The sequence below is a fragment of the Lipotes vexillifer genome, unplaced genomic scaffold (genome assembly GCF_000442215.2).
Source record: "Lipotes vexillifer unplaced genomic scaffold, Lipotes_vexillifer_v1.1 scaffold76, whole genome shotgun sequence".
In the NCBI taxonomy this organism is placed as follows: Eukaryota; Metazoa; Chordata; class Mammalia; order Artiodactyla; family Lipotidae; genus Lipotes; species Lipotes vexillifer.
Window position 1 is genome coordinate 3292532 of NW_006773751.1, and position 10325 is coordinate 3302856.

A 10325-nucleotide genomic window follows, 5' to 3' on the forward strand; every position below is an offset into this window, starting at 1 on the left:
AGAGAGAAACTGTCTTTCGAAGTGATATAACTAACCTTGGAAGTATACAAAGACTTTTTATATGAGCACCAGATTTTTAAAAACTTCTTTTTTTCTGGCTTAATGTGTTTTACTTTTTTTATTGAGATATACACAAATACTGAAATGTATTTATGAATTTTTACTATGTAGACATGCATGCAACCACCAATCAGATAAAGATATAGAGCAATTCCAGCACTCCAGAAGTCTTGCTCCCCTAGTCCCAACCCCTAACCACTGCTCTGACTTCTATCAACATAGATGAGTTTGACCTTTTCCTGAACTTCAAAAAGAGAATCACACAGTACATGCTCTTTTGTGTCTGGTTTCTTTCAACATTTTGTGATATTCACCCACATTTGCTAAGTATAGCAGTAGTTCCTTCTTTTTCACTGATGTATAGTATTCCAGTATACAGCATACTACAAATTATTGCTCCATTACTCTGCTGACAGACATTTGGCTTGCTTCCAGTTGGGAGCTATTATGTAAAAAACTGCTATATTTTTTCAGATTTCATAACTTATTTTACTTGTATTGTTTCTTAATTTAGTTTCAGATATTTGTATTAATAAAACAAAAAGGATCAAACCCAGAAAGACATGATAAAGGAAAAAAACCCTGGTACCTCACCATATAGACAACTACCATTTTAAGATTTATGTTTTACGTAACTGAAATGATGTTATAAATGCTGTTTTTTCTAAATCAACCCCTTTTCCTTTATTTTCTCCCTTCTTTCCCTCCCTCTCCTTTTTACCTTAGGCCAACTAGGTAACAAATGTTTACATTTGATGTGCAACATTTTCCACTTTACAAGATCACATATACTCTCTCACACACACAGGGTTTTTATTGTTTGTTTTACTAAAATGGGTATTTTATATATTCCTCTGTATCTTGCTTTTCTCAATTAAATATGGTGACAATGTCCTCACATCACTGATTATTTTTGCCATGTCTTTTTTTTTTAAATCAGCTTTGAGATGTAATTCACATACCATACAATTCACCCATTTACAGTATACAATTCGGGGACTTCCCTGGCGGTCCAGTGGTTAGGACTCTGAGTTTTCACTGCCGAGGGCCCGGGTTCAATCCCTGGTCGGGGAGCTAAGATCCCACAAGCTGCGCAGCACGGCCCCCCCCCAAAAAAGTATACAATTCAATGGCATGTAGAACTATCACTATAGTCAATTTTAGAACATTCTTATCATCTTAAAAAGAAACCCCACACTCCTTAGACCTCCCCATTCCCTAGCCCCAACCTCAAGCAACCACTAATCTGCTTTCTGTCTCTACAGATTTCCCTGTTCTGCATATTTCATATGAATGGAATCATATAATATGTGGCCTTTTGTGACTGCTTCTTTCACCTACCATAATATTTTCAAGATTTACTGATGATGTAACATGCATCAGTACCTTACTCCTTTTAAGGGCTAAATAATAATCCAATGTATAGATATGTCACATTTTGTTTATTCACTTGTTGGGTAACGGACATTTGAGTTGTTTCCATTTTTTTTTTGCCTACAATGAATAATGCTGCCACAATCATCTGTGAACAATATTTTGTGGAGACATGTTTTCATCTCCCTTGGGTATATACCTAGGAAAGAACTGCTGGGTCATATGCTAACTCTATGTTTAATCATCTTAAGAACTGCCATGCTATCTTCCAAAGTAGCTATATAATTTTACATTCCTATTAGTGGATGAGGGATTCAATTTCTCAACATCTGCCTCTATACTTGTTATCATCTAACTTTTTGATTCTAGCCATTCTAGTAGTGTAAAGGGGTATCTCATCATGGTTTAACTTCACTTCCCTTATAGCTAATGATGTTGAGCATTTTTTCATGTGCTTACTGTGTATCTTCTTTGAGAAATGCCTATTCAGATCCTCTGCCCATTTTTAATTTTTTTAATTTTTTTTTTGCGGTACAAGGGCCTCTCACTGTTGTGGCCTCTCCCGTTGCGGAGCACAGCCTCCGGACGCGCAGGCTCAGCGGGGCCCAGCCGCTCCGCGGCATGTGGGATCCTCCCGGACCGGGGCACGAACCCGCGTCTCCTGCATCGGCAGGCGGACTCCCAACCACTGCGCCACCAGGCAAGCCCCCTCTGCCCATTTTTAAATTGGGTTTTCTTTTTATTGAGTTAAGAGTTCTTAATGTATTCTGAATGCAAGTCTTTTATCAGATATTTGATTTGCAAATATCTTCTCCCATTTTGTGGGTTATCTTTTCACTTTCCTGATGGTGTCCTTTGAAGGACAAGTTTTAAATTTTGATGAAATACAATTTATGTCATTTTTGTTTTGTTGTTCCTGTTTTTGGTGTCATATCCAAGGTCATGAAAATTTACCCCTATGTTTCTTCTAAAGTCCATGTCTTTTGATGTGCATATGTATTGATTTCTGTTGGGTCTATACCAAGAAGTGAAATTGATGGATCATACGGCATACACATGTAGAGCTTTAGCAGATGCTACCTAAAGAATTTTCCAAAGTGTTTGTACCAATTTTCAAATGCATCTGAAATGGATGAGTGTCCCAAGTGCTTTCCATTCTTGTTAACACTTAGTATTTTCAGGTTTTTTTCATTTACACTATTTCTGGTGGGTATGTAGTCATATCACATGGTAGTTTTAATTTGAAATTCCCTGAAAATTATGTGTGAGTACCTTTCACCTTGGCCATATGGATAAATCATTTCATAAATGCCTTTTCTGGTCTTTTGCCCATTTGTTTTAAAATTGGGTTGCCTGTATTTTTTTTAATTGACTTGTATATTTTTCATATACTCTGGATACAAGTCCACTGTTGTACTGTAAGTATTGCAGACACTTTCCCCACTGTGTCACTTGTCTTTTCACTCTCTTAATAGTATCCTTTGATGAACATAAGTTCTTATTTAATGAAGAAAAATTTATCAATCGTTCTTTTCTGGTACTCCTTATGTCTTGTTTAACAAAAACCTCTCCCTTCCATAGGGTCACGTAGATATTTTTCTATGTTTTCCTCTAGAAACTTTATTTTTCACCTTTGACGTTACATCTATAGTTCCTTAAAGGAGCACATAATCCCTATGTTAAAAAATTATTTCAGAGAAGAGAAAAAAGGGAAAGCTTCACAATTCATTTTATGAACCTACCACAACTCTGAAGTCAAAACAGATACATATAAATCTCTGATAAATTTATCTACTGATAAAAGTAAATTTTTAAAAAGCTCTAAGGCAGTGGCAAATCAAGTTCAGCAGTTAGAGGGAGAAAAAAACGAATGCAACACAGCTATGTAGGGTTGGACGCAATAATGCAAACTATTAATGTAATACATCCTATTAGCGGATTAATGGAGAAAATATATATGATCATTTCTAACAATACAGAAAAAGCACTTGATAAAATGCAATACTTATGATATTATAAGAAAAAAGTCTTACAAAACTAAGACTAGAAGGTATTTCTTAATCTTTTACAGTTATATTATCAAAAACTCATAGTAAGGTAGGGGAAATAGAGAGAGGTTGGTAAAATGGTAGTATAAACTTTCAGTTATAAGAAAGTTGTAAGAAAAAAGTCTGAGGATTTAATGTATACTATATGGTAACTATAGTTGATAACACTATATTGTAAAACTGAAATTTGCTTAAAAAGTAGAACTTCAGTGTTCTCACCAAAAAATAAAAAAAATTAAAAAAAAAAAGAAAACTATATGAGGTGACAGGTGTATTAATTAACTCAATGGGGGGACTACCTTCACAATGTATACATATATCAAATTATCATGTTGTATACTTTAAATATCTTACAATTTTATTTGTCAATTATACCTCAGTAAAGCTGAAAAAAATAGTTAATAACATCTATTATGTTCTCTTTTCTGCATAATTTTCCTTTCTTGTTAATGTCTCTGTGTGTGTTTAATTTAATTATGTTAGTTATTTAAAATATAAATGTAATAAAGGCAAATGTTTTTGTCTTTTTGTCTTTAGCTGTATCCCCAGTACCAAGAACTATTCCTGGAACATAGAAAATGCTCCATGGCTTTTAAAAAATGAATAAACGAATGATTTCTAAATCAAAATTTGCATTTGGGAAAAATTATAGTACTTTCTTTTGGCATTTCTCTAGAAATAAGCAGTTATACAGGCCACGTTTGTATGTATAAAAATATACACATTTATATGTATATAGTACTTACGTATGAAAATCGTTCTGATGATTAATTTTTTAAAACCAATCACACTATATTTCTCTCTTCTATTCTCTTCTAGTCTATTCTATTCCCTTTCCCACTCTTTGATGATTATGTCATGTATTTTCCCTCTTGTCAAACCTCCAATACATACTCCCATTCTTCCTTACTCTCAGCTAATGATCTTGCTTCTCATATATTAACAGAAAACCTCAGATGAGAACTTCCTCAAGCTACCACCATCATGTCTCTGTCCATATATTCTGTTCTTCTCTCCCAATTCTGTACACAAACTCTCCCTACTCCTAGTAAAGTTCAAAGGCTAATCCTTCCACCTGTGCCACAAGTCTATGTCTATGGCTGCTTTCACTCTACAAAAGCAAAGCTGAGTAGTAGTGACAGAGACTGCACTGCCCACAAGGCCTAAAATACTTACTATTCAGCCCTTTAAAGAAAAAACTGGCTGAGCCTTGTACTAGATCATCTCCACTCTCATCTAATACGGACACTGCTGGTTGAAAAGTCCCACTAAGTCCCATGCATAAGAAATGAAGTAAGATCCACACAAGACCCATACAACATCAGAGACTGATGACAAAGAAAGGATCTTAACAGAAACAGGTCAAATATAAAGGATGAAGACTAAAGGGCATAAGACTTTTCAACAACCACTTGAAGCTAGAAAATTACAGTACAATCCCTTAAATTTTGAGGGAAAATTATTTCACCTTAGAATTCTATACCCAGACCAGCCAAATTATCAACCAGGTGTCAGGGTAGAAAGAAGATATTTTCAGCAATACAAACATCTCAAAAATTTCACCTCCTCAAATACCCTTTCTTGAAAGTTACTGAGGGATGTATTTCACCAAAACAAAGGGGTAAATCGGAGAAAGAGGAAGACATGGATCGAGAGACCATAGGCTCTAATGCAGGGAAAAGGCAAAGCGAATTCCAGAATCATGAAGGGAAATCACAAGCTAAGACCAAGCAGAGTGGAGAGCCCCCTTGCAGGTCTGAGCAAAAGGATGGAGAGCCCTGGGATTTTTCCAATTAAAAAAAAAATCGAATGATCAATTACCTGATGTGTTTGAACATACTGAGACAGTTTCTAGAAAAAAAAAAACAGAGACAAATAGGAAACTAAGCAAAAAACAAAAAAGAAAAAATTTTAACTCCAAGAAATATCATCATAGTACACTGCACAGTTCAACAATAAACATGCATACAAAATCATAATAATGTAAACAATAAACAGCATGCTATATTAGGAGATAAAGGGAGAGGAACTTCAGGTGGCATAAGAACCCAAAAGCATAGATAGACTCATTTTCCACAGGAGGAAGCCAACAGATATCTAAAATTGAAAAACAAGTAATATCTTAAAATATGGGAGTAAATATTAGAAAAAAAACAGCTAAAAGTATCAAAAACGGTTGCTCTAAGAGCAGAACCTGGCAGGGAAAGTTGTACAGGGGAGTGGTGTTCTTCATTTTAAGTCTTATAGTACAGCTTTCTTTTTAACTGCACAGTTATATTATTTAAAGTCAAAAGTTAATTTTTTTTCAAAAAACAAACAAAACTAGTGAGCTTTGTATCATTTAATACCAATTAACTCACTCACTCCACAAATTTTATCTGGGTATTAACTACGCCAGGTACTTTTCTAGGTGCTAGGAATACATCAGTGAACAAAACTAAGTCCCTGCCCTCACGAAGTTTATATCCAGAGGGAAGAAGATAATAAAAAAATCAATGTATGCTATAATGTCAGATAAATTAATGTTGTGAAGACAACTAAAGGTGAGGGTAGAGTGTAATGGAGATGCTGTTTAGGTAGGGTTTTCAGAAAAGGGTTGTCCAAGAGTCAACAAAAAGGAAATCGAGATAAAAAGGAAAAATCTGTTTTGAGAAAAGGTTATGTAAATAAAATAACAGAAGGGTACCAATTAAGCTCAAGGTGAGAGCTTCATTTTAAGCCTCTCATACTCTAAAGCCATGTATCATTCAAAAGCCAGTACCAAAGTTCCCTGTAGTGGCATACATAAACTGCCAGGCACCGTCAAGCTAAGTCCTATGAACATTGCTGTTCATACTCTTCCTACATCCCTAACTAGCCATTACTTATTAAAGTGACTGACTAAATTTATACAAACTTTTTTCTCTCCATAGAACAGGTGGATGTCACACACTTCAAATTCCAGTGTTTTTATTCCTATTACATAGTTAAAAGTTTTCCTAAATCAAAAGTTCAAGATGTTAATCAAGAAAGATTCCAGATTAATTCCAAGTTACCGAAATTATTCTCATCCGATCTTCATTTTCTCACTAAAGAAAAACCCTAAGCCACAGTTTCAGGCTACTGAATTATCTTTTTATTGAAAATTGAATAACTAAAAAAATGTAGCACCCAGATTGAAGCGACGTTTTATTCCAAATACAGTTGTTACACAATAAAAAACCTCATATTCAGAAAAGAGGACTGATTTTAATGTCTTATTCTCAAAACACTTATACTATTAGAAGTGAATCCAAACTGCCTTTTTTTATATAGCAAAAAAAGCAGTACTTTTAGATTTTAAGTAGGTCTTAAAGTTTAACTCACAAAAAGAAAACAAATTCAATTAATTAAATCTCAATTAACAGCTGGGCTTAAAGTTAAAAAATTATTTTGAAATTTCTGCAAAAGCAGGCTAGTAGCTGTACTGTAGCACTGGATGATGATGCTCTCCCCATCCACACTCCCCAGGTGGAGCACCTCATTATAGTAAGAGCTACAACTTGGGTTTAGGCTCACTGCTTGCTTATCGGTGGTGTGCTAACATCTTTAAACACATTTCCTCATCTAAAACGGAGATAATAATGCCTACCTAAGGTCAGTGTTAATTGTTGGCACTCCTGTAAATAAGAAGTACCAAAACATTGAAGTATCAATAATATATATTAAAAAGCTTTGTAACTGGTGAAGAACTACACCAATGTTTGTCATATTTTAATTTAAAAAAAACAACTATCACTTTTAGTCAAAATTCTGATTTTAGTGATAATGGTTATCAGACTCTAAGGAAGAACAACGGGACCTTGGTCCACTCAAACATACACAGCCAAAAGAAGATGATTTTTTTAAAAATTTAGACTTAAAAAAAAAAAAGAATTAGACTCCCTTATAAACAAGTGTCAAGAGAGCATTTTTAGCAAACATTTAACTATATAAACCAAAAGAATAAAGCTGTTTAACCACATGTAAACTGTGCATCATGTGACTTCAGGTAGAATGTTTATTTTTGGTGTACTTGGGAACCAGTTACCCAAAGTACATAAACATCAGCATATTTTTAAAACAACTGTCTTCATGCTTTTGTTCACTGAGTAATAATTCCCACTGTTCTTAGAAGGAAAAACACAACAAATATCCTTAACCAAAAAAACTCATCAGAGGAGTTTTTACTTCTGAAACTTTTAAACTAACACTAAACAGTGTTATCTGACAATGAAGCAGTAGACTATTTTTGCCTACTTACCCTTTAAGCTCCATCAGGGCACAGACCTTTTTCTCTGTTGTATCACCAACATCTAGACAACTAACTGGCACCAAACAGGAACCCAATAAACATGTGTAGAATGAATGAAGGAACAAACTGGACCTCTGGACAAAAGCTGAAGTGTTTTAAGTTGCAACAGAGCAATTTCACCTGTACATCTATCCACCATTCACTACAAAAAACTACTGTCTCAACTGTAATGACACAAAAAGCTGAAAAAGACAAGAACTAGATACATAAACACACACAAATACATTACTCACGTGTATAATAAAAGTACACAAAGTAAAAGATTAACAAAGCCAGTTTCATAGTAGTTATACTTTCCCTCAGGAGATTTTGGTCTGTTCTTCCTGATAATCAAAATATACATTAGAAAAGCATGTTGCAATATTGATAACACAGCACTTATCTTTCAAGTTCTGTTGCAATCTGGAATAATTTAGCCAAAATGAACAATATTTCCAGAGTCCCACCCTGAGTATTTTAAAGTCAAATTCCTTAACTGAAAGAAAGGTCAATGAATGAATCAAATGAAAAAAAAGTAGATCTTGCCATTTCAAAATTATTATACTGAATTTTAAAAAGAGAAAAACTAAGTTTAAAATAAATTATGTTAGAATTATTTATTCAAAAAGGCATCTTATGTCCTTACACATGTCCTTTAAGCTAGTAAGACAAGTACTTTCCAAATCTTTGAAGCTAGATGATAAACTTTATGCCTACAGAGCTTCAGTAAGAGGTTCTTTTTATTAAAATAACACTGTTTGGATAAGTTCCTTTATAATTCTAAAGTCTACAGTAAAATATGCCGCAGTAACAGTAATACACATTATGATTTTACAGCACTAGGATAAGCATAATTATCTGGATGGAACAGGCTTTTACAGCTAGCAAGCTATGACTTGCTATGACTGTAATACTATGCTGCACGGATCAAAAAGTTTCCCAAAATTCTGATGGTCATCTTCAGAGAGACTTACATAAAGTCGATCTGATGGTGAATAAAGAAAAACACCAACTCATAAACACTGGTACGAAAACAAAGCTCTCTACAGCAACTATAGCGTTGAAATTTTAAAACCCAGGGCATGTAAAAGATAAAGCTCAATTAATTGCTGCCTGTGTTTCCTACTTTACGGTCTTAAACGCCAGGTATTCGATATTTCTTTTTAGCGCTCTCTTAAACAGAAATTTAGTGTTTCAATGGCCCCTCCTCCACAGCTAACATCAGTGCCCTTTCTTCCTCCTCCCTCACCCCTCCCAGTTGAAACAAATTAACATTTGTACTTAGGTACCTCCTATCAGCTCGCAGCTTCTTCCCAAACACGCCCACGTACACTGAAACTGGCCTGCGTCTACAACACAGCTACAGGAAAAGCGCTTTGATGGGGGCAGGTGGGGGATAATGTAGCTCCGCACAGGTTTACTGCTATTTTCTAGATACAGATAACAGCTTCTCACTCCTGTCTCGGGTTTTTTCCAAATCACCTCCAAAGCATGGTGTTTATGAGCCTGCCTAATCCGATACTGCAGTAGAATCCCGGATATTTGCAACTGTTTGATCAGATCGTGGGGAACCTCTTCTTTTTTTCAATACGCCCGTTCCTAGCGGTACAGCACCGGATCTCGGGCAGCGCTCCAGGCCCCGCGTCCTGCCGCGCGCCCGGCCCGGGGCCAGCGCAGGACCGTCCCTCTGGGTCCGAGGCCGGCGGGCGACTAGGGCTACGGACCGCTCCGCAACAGGTCACCCTGACCGCGAGACTGCGGGTCCGCAGGCGGCCAGCTGGACGGCCGGGCTTCGGGGGCGCAGCTGCGAGGGCCGGGGAGGGGGTGTGGCCCGGCTCGGCGGGTCCCGGCTCCCAGAGTCCCAGCTCCAGCTCACCTGAAGGGAGGCTGAGGCGCCGCTGGGCGCCAGGGTAGCGCGGGCGGAGCCCGGGGGCTTCCGCCACCCAGGAGAGAGGGAGGCGAGGCGGGCTCGGAGGGTCGCCGCGCCCCCGGCCTCGGGACAGAGACCCGGAGCCGGGACCCCATGGCCGCCTCCTGACGCCGAGAGCGAGCCGCCGAGGGAGGCGCGGCCCTGGGTTCCCAGACGCCGGGCCCCCTCCTCCCTCAGCCCGAGCCTCGCAGCCCTCTCTCCGCGCCGGGGGCGAGCAGCGCCGGGGCCCGCGGCCGGGAGATCAACACACCGCAGCGCCCGAGCCGCCGCCATTCCCCGCGCCGCCGCCGCTGCGGCTCAGCGCAGCCCGGCGGGGCGCAGCGCTCCCACCTTCCCTCCCCCGCACCGCCCACCGAGTCTCCGCACCAGGCCCACGGCGAGGGCACCGACCTGTGCAGCCGCGGCAGACGCCTCAGAGATTGGGAAGACGGCGCCGGCACCCCGCTCCGCCGCTTTGCAGTCGCCGCCGCCTAGGCTAGCGCTCGGCGACAGGAGCACTCGGCGTCTCTCATTCAGCGCCGGCCGCCGCCGCGGCCGCTCAGGGGAGGGGAGTGAGCTGGATCCACCCCATCCGCGCCGGGGGTGGGGGAGGAGAGCGGCTCGACTGGGCGGGGGGGGGCGC

At 38.8% G+C, this 10325-nt stretch overlaps 1 protein-coding gene across 1 annotated transcript in view; it reads right to left on the bottom strand.

Annotated features, from left to right (window-relative positions):
• Positions 1 to 10239, bottom strand: part of RALGPS2 (Ral GEF with PH domain and SH3 binding motif 2) — a 155432-nt gene extending 145193 nt beyond the window's left edge. The window contains exon 1 of the mRNA XM_007448529.1: positions 10094 to 10239. The gene's annotated coding sequence lies outside the window, so the exon portion shown is untranslated. The remainder of the gene's footprint in view (positions 1 to 10093) is intronic.
• Positions 10240 to 10325: the final 86 nt, after the last annotated feature.